The 15042-nt window shown below is 36.1% G+C and overlaps 1 protein-coding gene across 1 annotated transcript in view; it reads left to right on the top strand.

Moving 5' to 3' along the window:
* Window positions 1-3089: 3089 nt before the first annotated feature.
* glis2b (GLIS family zinc finger 2b) overlaps window positions 3090-15042 on the top strand; it is a 37755-nt gene continuing 25802 nt past the window's right edge. The window contains exon 1 of the mRNA XM_052550244.1: window positions 3090-3886. The gene's annotated coding sequence lies outside the window, so the exon portion shown is untranslated. The remainder of the gene's footprint in view (window positions 3887-15042) is intronic.

The raw sequence follows: 15042 nt of genomic DNA, 5'->3' as shown, positions 1-15042 counted from the left end.
GCATTGTTAAAAGTGCTATACAAATACATTTGAACTTAAAGGAATTAATACGTCCTTTTTAAAAATGTGATTTACATCAGTAAAATAATATTTGGTATTATTATACATTGATACAAATTATATATTTTTAATATAATTTTCGGTCACACTTTATATTAGGTGGCCTTAACTTCTATGTAATTAAATTCAAATGAATCATTTAATACAATGCACTTATTGTGTACATACATGTTTTTACTTGTATTGTACTTATATTTTAAAAAGACTTGCATGTAAATACATCTGTAACTAATTTCTGTAATTACATTTATAATTACACTGTTGGGTCATCATCCCTTACACCTAAAACCCACTCTTTACCCCTATCCCATCTCAATAGTAGCAAAAGTGTTTTGCAATACAATATGAACACAATACGTACATGGTACTTGTTTTTTTCTTTTTCTTTATGTAAGTACATAGTAGTTAGGGCTGCCTTATATAAAGTTGGACCTAATTATTATATTTAGTTGCAGCCTAGGAAAAATTCCCACTCTTAAATATTACACAATTACTTTATTTAAGGTTGGGATTGTTTTGGAAATAATTCTGCACAGACTGATTTTAGGAGACCCCCTAGCAGTTGGTAATAAATGAATAGACTATAAAGGAGAAAGGCATACGTCTTATACAAATAAGGTCAAATTTAAATAATAATAAATATATTTAATAGAATAAATGACAGCCTAGGAACTGGTTAAGCTTTATCTGAATAAAAAAGGCAATAAATTAACATTTAAATAAATTAAAACGGCTAATAATGCATAGGTTTATAGTCATACTTAAAATGATGATTATAGTTACTGCTAAATTAGATCTTTTATTACAGGTTTTTATTGGCCTACCTCAGTGATCCTCAAATCTGGCTGGTGAGATCCAGTTTCCTGCAGAGTTTAGCTCCGACTCTAATTAAACACACCTACCTGTGATTTTCTAATGATCCTGTAGACACTGATTAGCCAACTCATGCGTGTTTGATTAGGGTTAGAGCTAAAACTCGCAGGAAAGTGGATCTCGCGAGCCAGATTTGAGGATCACTGGCCTACATCAAATAATCAAATATTATAGAAATTTGCTCATATGTAACCCTGGAGCACAAAACCAGTCAGCACAGGTTTATTTTAGCAGTAGCCATCTATACATTGTATGGGTCAAAATTATAGCTTTTTCTTTTATGCCAAAATCATCAGGATATTAAACTCATGCTCCATCAGGTTACTCTGTAATTTTCCTTCTGTCAAAACTTAATTTATGATTATGCATTGCTAAGAAGGTGATTTTTTTTCCCCAATATTTTGATTTTTGTTTGCACCCTCAGATTCCAGATATTCAAATAGTTGTATCTTGGGGCAAATATTGTCATATCCTCACAAAGCGATTCTAAAATTTTGAAAACTGGACCCTTATGACTGGTTTTGTGGTCCAGGGTCACATAATTATTTTGCTTTCAGTCTATTTCTCCATCCGTCTGATTCCACAGAAACAGTATCTTCTATTTGTCCCCCTTAATGTAAACTTGAAATGAACAATTCGCATATGTACAGACATACTTAATACTATTTTCTTGAATATTTCTTTCTGTCCTCATGCTGAGTGTGTGCTGCTCTGGGCAGCTGCCATCTAGTGTTCACCCTGTTCAGCTCAGTACTACAATCAAAACTGCCTGAGAATTTGATGATTAGAGGAGATCAATTACAAAAGGAAATGTAAAATATTTATAACTAAGGTAAAATAAAGTAAACGATTAGGGTATGAGAAAATATGATTTTGTGTTATTCTAAGAAGGACTATTAGTAAAATCGAACTTTAACTTTTAATACCAGCTCAACAAAATGTATACAAACATGGCAAATTAAATCCTTGTTATGATATAGTGCACACCTCGTGGCTTGATTATTTAATTAATGGTCCGTTCACTAGCCACCACTAAAACCTTCTTCTAAAATCAAGCAAAAACTTAAATTTACCTGGAAGATGAAACCTCAGAAGTGTTTCCTGAGCAAACATTGCATTTTTTTTTTTTTTTTTTTTTTTTTTGTTTTTTTACTATTGAATACTATTGTATTCAGATTGTTCACTGAAAGGTCTTTTTTTGGGAAATCAAAAATGGTTCCTCTATGGCATCATTGCTTTTGGAACCTTTATTTTTAAGAGTGTATTCGATAAAAGTCAGTGGAGTCCAATGGGTTTTTGACTCCAAATATACTTTATACAGGTTTGGAATGACATGAGGATGAGTGAAGGATGACAATTTCCATTTTAACATCCACACTCATAAATTCTATGTTTTGGCATTTAGAATTTTTATTTTCATATCAATTTTAGTTTTGCATATTTTTATATTTGAATTTTAATATGCATATCAGTAATAATATAATATAATATAATATAATATAATATAATATAATATAATATAATATAATATATACATTATTATTATTATATCTTAGTGCTATAAATAATGTTTCTTAAAACAATTTATTCTATATATTTATTCTTTCGTTGGAAACACAGGCAAATGTTTTTTTTAAATTATAATATTATTTTTTATAAAACAATTATTAAATTATTTTAAAATTAGTGTGTAAATAATTATATAAAAAGAAACTATAATAATTAAAATACTTATTTAAATTTAGTTCAATTACATGATCAAAATATATGATGTATGACATATAATATATATCTATAATATAATTATGCATGATGTAATACACCAATAAAGAAACATATTTCAAGTATAGACTTGAATCTATTACATACTATATTATAAATTATAAAAATATATATTATAAAACGTATATAATACTAGCTATATTATTATGAATAATCTCAAAGAAATGAAGCAAGAGTTTTCTTTGTGCTAGAGCAATGAATAGATCTGAGGGAAGGGTCCAAGGAGGTAATGTTTATTAAGGCTTCGGCGATAAAAAGCTTTATTACCATGCCAATATAAATGTTGAGCGCGCTGGAGGGAGCAAGGGAGGGGAGCTTGTTTGGACTGGAGCCCAGGCCGGCCTCCTGAGCGCTGGATGGGGCGGAGCAGCACACATGCGCTGAGCTGGCAGAGCCACAGTCAGTCAGGGCTGATCCCTCCGCCCGCTGCGCCCGAGGAGAGGAGAGGAGACACGGACAGGCTCGAGTCCGGGGTGCTGGAGACCCACCTCACCACACACTGTCTCCAAGGACAACATTAAGGCACCAGGACTGGAAAAGACCTGAGGAAATCGCGAACCCGACACGGAGACACCATCCGGACACGAAGCTGAAAAGGGGGACGTCTCCTCTCCATCGCCTTTTGCGCACGACCACCCATTAAAAACCCCTGTGGATCAGCGCCGCACGCGAGCGATGCACCTTGATGCCAAGACAACGATCACTCCGATCGGTTTCTGTTTGTTTTTTTAGCGTGTCGTTCTTAAGCAGTCATTCCAGAGTCGATAATAACAGTACGGACACTGTGTTGACACACACACACACACACATGCATGCATTTAACGGGTTTCTTCTTCATGAGAATGTCCTCATGGCCTGAAACTGACATAAACTACTAAATCCGTCGCATTCACTCTGGATTGACGCCTTTTTTTTTTAATCTTCGCAAGTCTTGTGCTTTCTGCTTTTCCGATCACTGTCACGCGTGTCCAGACAACAGTCTGATGCTCTCAGACAGCAGTAGATTATTCAGTCACTGGTGACAGTGCCCTTTTGCGTAATCGGCCGGGCCTTGCTTTAAAACTGACTCCTTATTTTGCAACCCAAGGGAACTTGAGCAAACATCCCCCCTGGAAAGTTCAAGGTGGAGACCAGTGCTGGGCCATAACACATCCAGGAGGTTTTACAGAAGGTAAGCCAGTCTTATGAACTCAGATGGCACTGGAACCTTGCATCATTGATCTCCAGTGCATTGCCCTGCCAACATAAGCATGCATATTTAGTTCTGTCCAGCGAGCACGGTCACTCAGCGTAGCAGAAAGACCCTGACCTATTTACCAAGAGCGTGTTCTCGGTTTATGCCCCAGTCTGTGTGATTTCTTAGGAGTTGTAGTCCCTCAAACGATGAGAAACGATGCTTGGGCTATAATGCACTTTAACAACAGACAGCATGTCTGGAGGCATGTGTTAAATCTAGCATCATGTGATGAGTTTGTTGTCGTTTTCTTATTCTAGAGACAATAAATAGTTCAGATGGTGCAGGATGCAAATTAAATACTACACACGGGGAAAGGTGCGTGTGCAAAAAACAGAAAGATTGCATGCGAATATGATGCATTCTGGCAAACTTACTGTTATTGTCCATAGTGGTTGAGGCCTGGACATAAAGCAGTCATCATCCAATTAGGCGATTCCAGTGTCCCTGCGCTTAATTGTGAGCACATTGAGATGTGGGTTGGAACGAAGCCCATCCTCATTGGCTGCTACACATGGGGCCATTGATAAAGAAGATGCCTGCCAGGACATAGTTAACTAACCGCGAGAGGGGCATCTCGGACAAAAAGCGGTCTTGAATAAAGCTTGTGCATGGGGTTGATTTATTAACTGAGCTTAGAGGTGATTGCTTTCATTGAAGCCCAAGCTTGTGTAGTTTGTCCAATGGATTGCATGATATTTGACCTCTTCATGTTGTGCTTTTTTGTTTAGAAATGCATGCACTGTTGAAATCACTGTCCGAATTGCATTGAGGTGCCCCTAAAGTGAACTGAACTCACCAGATGGCATAGTTTGGTGAAATCCAGGCCTTTGAAGAAACAGAAAGCAGTGTGTGTATGTGCACAGCTTTCTGCCTTATGCCGCTGTGCAAACATCTCATATTATTGCCATTGCGTCCTCACTTCACTGTGTGCTCTCCTCCAGCTGTGCATGCTGGTGACGACTTGTGTTTTCGCTGCGTGAACCGACGGCTCCGCGATACTGGAAAGAAAGGCTTCTGGCTCGCATATGGAGTGAAGCTCCATAAGCTAAAGCAGAGCTGAACGTTGCAGAAATCTGAGATCTTGGCACGCAGAGACTTTGGCGTACTTTTGTGAGGGGTCTGGCCAGTGAATATACCGCTTGTTCCTCTCGATGCTGAGAATGGTTTGCCAAATATGACCCACCCTGAAGCGCTTCTGTGAATTCATGCCCATTACGCTCTCTAATGCTCAGTGAGTAAAGAGGGGCCCCAGCCTGGTCTTTACTCAAAACATGGGGCCAAATGGAGAGAATATGCAAGGCTTAGGAGACGTTCTTATGTGTGCATGCTGCGAGGCCTAAACACAACCTTTGACAAAAGACCAAAAGGAGTGCTTGGTTTGTGTTTGAAGATGTTTGGGAGAGTTTTACCCATGAATCAGTGCAACGCCAGCATCACGATCAAACACTGGCTCTATAAAACTCCAAAAAAGCTCCATAAAATTTGTGCACTATATGCAAAATCTTCTCAAGAAAATCTTCAGTCATTATTTGCTCATTCTCAAGTTGTTCCAAACACCACAGAAGACGCTATTAAAAAAAAAAAAAAAAAGTTTCAGCCTTTTTTTGTTTGTTCTCACTCTTAAAAATAAAAGTTCTTTATTGGCATCTATGGTTCCAAAAAGAATCAGTGGAACCTTTCCATTCCACAAAAGGTTCTTTATAGGACAAAAATGGTTCCTTTAAGAGCTGTTCACTGAAAGGGGTTTGGGGGCTAAAACGTGCAGTATTGGGGGTTCTCCAGGACCAGGATGGGAACCACTGCTCTATGGCATACATTACTTATTTTTAAGAGTGCATACAATAAAAGTCAATCGAGTCAAATGGGTTTTTGACTCCAAATGTCTTCCATACAGGTTTGGAATGACATGTGGGTGAGTAAATGTTAATTTTCATTTTAATATCCACACTCTTAAATATAAAGATTCCATCCAAAACGTGCCATAAAATAGCCATTTTGGGTTCCCTAAAGAATGTTTCAGTGAAAAACCATTTCTTCTTAATGTGAAGAGCATTTTAGAAATCTTAAGAACCTTTTTCCCCCATCATAAAGAAAACTTAAAGAATTATAAAGAAAACTGTGTAATGGAAAGTTTTTGTGCATGTTAAAGCTTCTTTTTGGAAACATTGATAGAACCTTTACACATGGAACCTTTCCATTCCACAAAAGGTTCTTTGGAAAAATGTGGATCTTCAAAATGGTTCTTTTGTGGCATCACTGTGAAAACCACCTTTATTTTTGAGTGTCCTTCAGATTAAACTTAAAGCCATCTATTCAGAGCATTTATTGGACTTTCGCCATTACGATGAATGGGACTCTTGATAGCATCTTCTGAAAACAGATCTGGAGAGACATGAGTAAATAATGGCAGAATTTAATTTTGAGTGTTTTTATTTGTGCCATTTTCTGTGGGTTAAGTGCACCAAAAGTGCATTCTTGTGTGTCTCTGCTGGTTGTTAAATATCTAGTAGCACCAAGTAATTTGCTTTATGGTTTTTTGGAAGCCACAATTAAACAACCCTTAAGGTATTTAGAGGCTGCAACCCATACAGGGCATTCAGCCTTCACACTGACACCCCTGATCCTCCACATGGGCTAGATTTACAACCTCAGGACAAGAGGAATCAGCAGTGGAAGAGAGAGTACTGAGAGTATGAGATCGTCTCAGTGATGGGAATTTCAGACAGTCTTCTGCATTACTTCAGGAAAGAGACAGCTGACATCTACTTGGAATAAATGTTTAGCATTTGCTAAAAGGTGGGAGGAGGGTCTGGGGAGGTCAGTTCGGCTGGGAATTCAACAAAGACTGGAGGAAAAGTCCTGGAACGTGGACAGAGATTCCGGTAAAATTCCAGCTTCTACACTCTTAAAAAAATAAAGGTTCTATTTCTGCTCAATGGTCCCATGAAGAACCTTTAACATCAATGGAATCCTTTAAATGCACTCAGGGTTCTTTATAGTGGAAAAGCTAAGAAAAACTGTTATTTTAAGAACAGTTCACAAAAAGGTTCTTTGGGGAACCGAAAATGGTTCTTCTATTAAAAAAAAAAATCTCTTTTGGAACCTTTTCATACTATTCCCTTTTGGTGTTATCTACTAAACCTGGCATAAATATTGTTGGTACTTTGACAAATGGCTTTTGCTCCAGTGCTATAAGTCCATTTGGATAAAAGCATCTGCTAAATGTGACTGTTTATTGCAGTTCCAGAAAAGCTGTTTTTTAATGCTTTGAAATGCCACAAAACACTGTTTAAAGACAGTTGTGCAGAAAAGGGCTGCACAAACAAACTTTCACCCGGGCTGATAGGAGTGCAGAGACCCTGAGTCATACACTCATACACTGAGACCAGTGAAACCACCCTCTCTCGCTGGGCTTGGACCATGCATTCTTCTGCAACCACTAATCACAGCGTGGCCTCACCGTTTCCTCTTGGAACGTTTCGCTCACGTCCTCCCTGCTGTGTAGAGCCCGGTCCCGCCCCAGCCCGAGGACCCCTCGCTCTCTTTCTCTCTACCCCCTCGGCACCTTCACAGGACACCCGAGGATGGGCCACGCCACCCGTCCCTGCACCTCTGAGCCGCCAAAGGCCTGGTGCTCCAAAATAAACACAGACCGAGTTCTGCATCCACACACTTTCCACTTCATGTTTTCTTTGATGTCTTTCAGCCACTTACTTGCTCCTTACGACCACTGCAAAATAATGAGGGGAAATTTGACAGAAAAATTATTAACAGAACAAGAAAAGAGACCCCAAGAAGTCCTTAGGTCAAAGGTCAGGAGTTTATTAGTCTTTCTGGAAAAAGGTTTTATATATATATGCACACACACACACACATACATGCAATCATAGTTACATTTTTTATTTTATATATATATATAATTAGATATTTATTAATTTAAAATTTCAAAATCTTAAATGAATTATTAAAAAACGAATTAAACTATATATTATGTGTGATTTTTTCCCCTTGTTATCTTAAAGACCATTTGAAATGCTTAAATATATAATAAAATCAGTTATATCTTAATACAATTGAGCTAATAGTTCATCAAGCTACATAAAGAACAAGCTCATATAAGAGAGTTTTAGTTCAAAATTTCCACTAAAGTCAAATTTAGTTTACTTAATTTCCACAATTTTCATGTGAACTCCATAGTTCGATAATTCTTTGATGGGGAAGATAGAACTGGTAAAAAATGGAAAGGTGTCTGCAAACGTGACTGCTGGTATTGTACATCGACATAAGCCCTTGAAAAAGTGACCAATAAAGTTGAAGAAACATGAGACCAGTCTTTGCCACATGACTCTGAATCGCAGGGCCACATCACCACCATTGTTTTCCAACTGTAAGCTGTTAGCAATAAGCAGCGCGCTGGATCGTGACGGGCCAAGGGCTTCAGCAGTTAAACTGGAAGCACAGCTGGCTTTTATTATTATTTACTTGCAAAGCCAAAAGCTTTGAATCTTCCAATACAGCCACAATAACGCGACTGGAACACAATAAGTTCATAAGACTGCTGTAGGAAAAGAAAAGAGGGCAGGGGAGGTAAAGCATTTCAGAAAGAGAAACAAGGCTCTCTCAAGTCTGGGCCTGGACTTGGCTCCGTGTCCGGGCAAATTCATTCCCGTCAATGTGAGTCCCAGACTGCTGCCTTCTTCCCTGATCCGCTGTTGCCTGCAGTTACTCTACAGCTGTACATCTCCAGCAGCACATCTTGAGTTTGAAGTGAATGATCGTGCGTTCGGTCTCATTAGAAAGTGATCAGAGGATACGACTCTTTTCCAGTCCTCCTGTCCCGCTGCTCTCGTATCTCTGTTAACTTTGGCACACGGCTTGAACGGGAATCTTTGGTACTTTCTGTCAATTCTACGGTGAATTGTAGCTCATTGTCAGAGCAAGAGGAGTGTTTCCTTCGATCTGTGGTTGGAAGGACGCTTGTTAAAGTTTCAATGCATTCACTGCAACTGCTTTTGTGCAACAGCTGACGAGATAAAGAGACACTTTATTGATTACTTAGGAGGAATTTAGCCTTAGAAGAAAGTGATTGTTTTGGAAACTTCGGACTAGACCATACCTCTACTATTATTCAAAGGTTTGGGGTCAGTAAGATAAGAAATGAATACTGAAATTCAGCAAGGATGCATTAAATTAATCAAAACTGGCAGTTAAAGACATTTATAATGTTACACAGGATTGCCATTTCAAATAAATGGTGTTTCTAGTCATCAAAATATATTTTTAAGCATATTTAAATATAAAACTGTTATTTGAAATTGTAATAATATTTCACAATGCTACAGTTTTTTACTGTATTTCTGGCAAAATAAGTGGAGCCTTTGGTGAGCATAAAATACTTCAAAAATAAATAAATAAATTAATTAATTAAAAAATACTGTAACTGAACTGTACTCAGTATGTCATATTACTTATATTAAATGTATATATTAAGAATAAAACATCTAAAAATCAATCTAAAAATAGTTAAAAGCATAAATAAATGTACAAAAAGACATTATTTTCATTATATGCACCAATAAAACAACAAAAATACTAAACAAATATTTAGCAACATAAAACTGTTTAATATATATTAAAAACTTCTGTTATTTATTTATTTTTGTTCTGCTGCAAATGAATCAAATCAGAGTTGATTCATTGAAACAATCAGTTTGAAGTGATTCACAGGAATGAATCCAACTCGCCGTTTGTTAATAAATCAAAGACTCTATTAAAATGTTTAAGTCTTAATGAGTCCCAAAACAAGGGTCATGAAATGAATATCATGTCTTTAAGAAAACTTAATGAGGAAATAAAAAGTGCAATAAAATCACTGCAGTATTAAAAAAAGAGCACGATATTTATTTCCCCAAAAACCAACCAGAAAGTTATATTGATATTTTCAGTCTTCTGATGATACAGAATGTCATTTATTCATAGTTATTGTAAATATTAAGAAGTAAAACAGTAAAATATATAGTCTAAAAATAAATCGAAAAATAATCAAAGCAAAAAGTGTTCACTTCAATATTTTTTTATTATATCCGCCTATCTAAAAAATGCTAAACATAAATTTTTAGCGATATTTAAATAGTTCATGTTTGAAAACCTTCTGTGAACACTTTTTATGTTTTGAGGCAAATGAATCGAATCAGAGTTGAGTTCAGTTTGAAGTGATTCACAGGAATGAATCCAACTCGTCTCACTAAATCAGAGCCTTTATTAAAATGTTTCAGTCTTAAAATGAAGGACGGGACTTTCAATTAGTCTTATTTCTTTAAGAAAACATAATAGTCAAAAAAAAAAAAAAAAATGCAATACAAATAGCTGCAATAAAACTGTATACCTCTGTTATGTTCATGTTATGTATATTCTATAAATCTGCTTGGCTCTGAAATGTTTGTTGTTTTGCACGCCAAACTATCAGTCCATCTCTCCCACTGAGATGAAGCTTTATAGCTACACGCTCCTCCCGTCTCTCTCCGGCTCTGTCCCTTGTTTGCTCTCTCTGACGGAGACCGAAGATGAAAGGCCCTTCGTGTTTGGGAGGAGCCTGCCGCTCAGCTGAGGAGATAAAGGGTGAGAGAAAGAGGGAAGGAGGGGGAAATCCTGTCGTGTTGACCTTGTCTGGCTGCCAGGCCTCGGAGGGGCCGAGTGTTGAGGGGAGGGCGGCTCGCTTTGAGAAAACAGGCGCCCCATGCGAGGGGAACGAGAGAACACAGGCGCACAGTGAGGCTGGCAGAGACACAGACGGGAAGAAGAACAGAGGCAGAGAAAAGAAAAGAGCGTGTGTGTGTGTGTGTGTGTGCGTGCAGGTGTCTGAAAGGGAAAAGAGGAGCAACGACGGGCAACATCAGCAGAGGTCTAGTAACTACCAGGGTCCATTATGTCGTCCAACGACTCGTAAAGAAGTATTTATAAGACAATAAACATTAATTTGTGGTTTTCAGGGCCAGATTGTTGTCCTGCTAGCCAGGTCCCTAGACACCCATTTCGGACCCTCAGTTACTTTTGGCCATTTCAAAATATGTGGTTTGAGGTTTTCAAACTAAATAATTTTGTATATATTTAAAAAAAATGTAATATCTTAAAAAGTTACTATGGATTATCTTAAAAATTAAAACATATATAATTACAAACACATATCATATAAAATATATATTTAAAATATTTTAATATATGTGTTCATAAATATAATTTAAATGTAAAAATATAAATATTTAAATATATATATATATATATATATATATATATATATATATATATATATATATATATATATATATATATATATACACATACACATACACATACACATACATAATAAATGTTTTAATTTAAATTTAGTTTGTAGTAAGACAGCATTGTCTACCCTTAATTAGACATTTTATTTAGATGCATAACGTCAAAGAAGAATTTTTAAAATAATATTTTTTTTGTTTTTCATACTATTCCAAACTATTATTATTAAACACAGGAAAGACAAATGAACACCTATATATTTATATGCTGACCCCAGTTTGAGCACTCGTCACTATGTTTAAATGTCAAATTATTAATAATAATAATACTAATTTTAAATATTCTAAAAAAAATTTACTTGCATGTCATGTTATCATTAACAGTCATCAGAGAACTGTGAACATATGAATGTGTTTTTAAATTATTGAAATATTTTAGTTCTGAACAATCACCAGCGCGCCTGATTTGCAATCACTTCAGTTTGTCAACTAATTACATTCCTCTGTTCTGAGTTTCCTTCGTCTTCCTGTTTTCATTCCATCACAATGTTTGGGTTTCGAGAACCGAACAGCGGCCCCGCCTCCCGCTCCCAGGAACCGTCCCGTCGGCTCCAGCCCGGCACACAGGTGTCCATCAGCAGAGGAATCCTGGCCAAATGAGAAACTCAGCACGGCACTCAATCACATGCACCGCCGGGATCCCCACAGCACTGACGTCCCTCGAGGCCGAGCGGCTGAGAGTCACAGCTCCTATCAAATTACACCTGATTTCAGCTTAACTGCTTTGTGCACCCATCCTAGGCTTTTCAGTCCAAGAAAAGGGGGTTTTTGAGCCTCTCATGTGGCGCTGCTGTAATATTTAGGATCCAGGAAATGAGTGCAAGTCTAAGAAGGCAACTCCCAAAATGTGAAGTATACCCACTGCGCCAAGTGTTGGCCTGAACTCAAAGCGCAGCCTGCCTGCTGGATGTTTTATGCCTCTTATAAAAGCGAGAGCCCCTCGAGTGGCTAGGCTCACATTTGTCACGACATTCACTACAGCGAACTGAAATATAGCAGAAGTTTGAGTTTTCATGCACTCGTTAGCTCCCGTAAATCTGCGGCTGGGAGTCTGTTAACGCTGTGGGATGGAAGGGAACGCCAGACCCTCGCTTTATGCCCAGACGTTTGCCAGTCTCAAACAGACCCCAACCAGACATGGGACCTCTTGAGTTTCCTGACAATCTCATTTGTATTTAAATGGTTAGTTCACTGAAAAATTATTTACTCACCCTCATGTCCATCCAAAATCTCATATGCTTATTCTGCAAAAGAATGAAAAAAATAATTCAGCAGTTTTCGTCCATCCAGTGAATTTCATTGGGTCCTGAAATTCTTCAGACTTCTTTTCAAAACACAATCACTTAATATGATGAACAGACTTTTTAAAGCCTTTATTCCCTTCTGAATCAAATAACTGATCATTGCACAAATACAGAGACTAAACCAAAATGGCAACGACTTTAAATAACAGCTGACATTAAATCTAACTTGTTCTGGCATGTCACATGACCAATTGTCATGCATTTCATGTGACCAAACCCCTAACATGTCATGACCTTTGAGGTTTGTGTCATCATATTTAGTGCAGTCTTTGGGCCCTATTTTAATGATCTTAACACATGGTCTAAAGCGCAAGGTGCAGGTGCACTTAGGGTGTGTCCGAAATCTGCTATTTAAACAATGCGGCACAGGACGTGAAAATGATAACTGTGTCGGGCTGAAACTAGAAAAAAAACACTTGTGCTACGCCTAGCACCGCATTGCACCGGGTTTATGATAGGGCCCTTTGTATGCATGTGCTGATCAGTGTTTTGGTTTGATTTGAATGTGAATAGCTTCAATTATGATCTGTTCATCATGCAAAGTGACCGTGACTCTTCAGAAGACTTATACAGTGGTCAGGTCATGTGAATAAATTTCACACTATCTTCGTGTGAAATTTAAAGATTCGAAGTCCTGGAGTTGGATTCACAAAAAAATGTTCTTCCTATTTTGTAACTTTAAAATAAAGTGAGGAATACTTGTATCATCAAAACCATTTCTTAAGAGTGATCCAAACCTAAGAAGAATTAGAATTTCTGAAAATAATTTTCTTAAAAGTCTCCAACTAGTCTTAAATCCTCAAAGGTAAGATATTATGAATATGAAGATTTAATTAATTTTAGGTGGTTTGTCAAAGGAAAAACATTTTGAAGAATTTGAATAATTAAATAAATTTTTACAATTTTAATCGTCATAAATCATTGTAAATAATATCTTAAAAATAGTTTACATTTAAATAACAAATTGAAAATTTATATATATAAAAAAATCATTATAAATAACTCAAAGTTAGGGTTGATGTTAAAAAACATAAATAATGAAGTCAGGATTGTTCTTTAAAAATCATTGTAAATAACAAAGTTAGGGTTGATCCTTAAAAAGTATCACAAATTAAAGTTAGGGTTGACACTTAAAAAGTATCGCAAATTAAAGTTAGGGTTGATCCTTAAAAAGTATCGCAAATAACAAAGTTAGGATTGATCCTTAAAAAGTATCGCAAATTAAAGTTAGGGTTGATCCTTAAAAAGTATCGCAAATTAAAGTTAGGGTTGATCCTTAAAAAGTATCGCAAATTAAAGTTAGGGTTGATCCTTAAAAAGTATCGCAAATAACAAAGTTAGGATTGATCCTTAAAAAGTATCGCAAATTAAAGTTAGGGTTGATCCTTAAAAAGTATCGTAAATAAAGTTAAGGTTGATCCTTAAAAAGTATCGCATATTAAAGTTAGGGTTGATCCTTAAAAAGTATCGCAAATAACAAAGTTCAGGTTGATCCTTAAAAAGTATCGCAAATAAGAAAGTTAGGGTGGATCCTCAAAAAGTATCGCAAATAACAAAGTTAAGGTTGATCCTTAAAAAGTATCGCAAATAACAAAGTTAGGGTTGATCCTTAAAAAGTATTGCAAATAACAAAGTTAGGGTTGATCCTTAAAAAGTATCGCAAATAACAAAGTTAGGGTGGATCCTTAAAAAGTATTGCAAATAACAAAGTTAGGGTTGATCCTTAAAAAGTATCGCAAATAACAAAGTTAGGGTGGATCCTTAAAAAGTATCGCAAATAACAAAGTTAGGGTGGATCCTTAAATAGAATCGCAAATAAGAAAGTTAGGGTGGATCTTTAAAAAGTATCGCAAATAACAAAGTTAGGGTGGATCCTTAAAAAGTATTGCAAATAACAAAGTTAGGGTGGATCCTCAAAAAGTATCACAAATAACAAAGTTATGGTTGATTTTAAAAATGATAGTAAATAACAAAGTCAATATTGTTCTTAAATCATTGTAAATAATTTCTCAAAGTTATATTTGTTACTAAAATTATTGTTAATAATTTCTTAAAGTTAGGATTATTCTTAAAATCAACGTAAATAATTGAGAGTTAGGATTGTTCTTAAAAATCATCATAAAGTTAGGATTGTTCTTAAAGATCATCATAAATAAAGTTAGGATTGTTCTTAAAAAATCAACATAAAGTTAGGATTGTTCTTAAAAAATCAACATAAAGTTAGCAGTGTTCTTAAAAATCATAATTTCTTAAAGTTAGGATTTTTCTTGAAAATCATTGACAGAAAGAATAATTCTTGATGAAACCTCTGATTTGTCTTAAATTCCCAATGGTCAGATCTTTAATCAGTTTAATTGGTTGATTCACGTATTAGGCATGAAAATATAACATATTACGACAACTTAATTCAAAATTAAATAGGGAAGATATTCTTAAGAAATATTTG

The sequence above is a fragment of the Carassius gibelio genome, chromosome B3 (assembly GCF_023724105.1).
Source record: "Carassius gibelio isolate Cgi1373 ecotype wild population from Czech Republic chromosome B3, carGib1.2-hapl.c, whole genome shotgun sequence".
Taxonomy (NCBI): domain Eukaryota; kingdom Metazoa; phylum Chordata; class Actinopteri; order Cypriniformes; family Cyprinidae; genus Carassius; species Carassius gibelio.
Note: the sequence above shows the minus strand (reverse complement) of the source record. Positions and strands in the feature narration are given on the sequence as shown.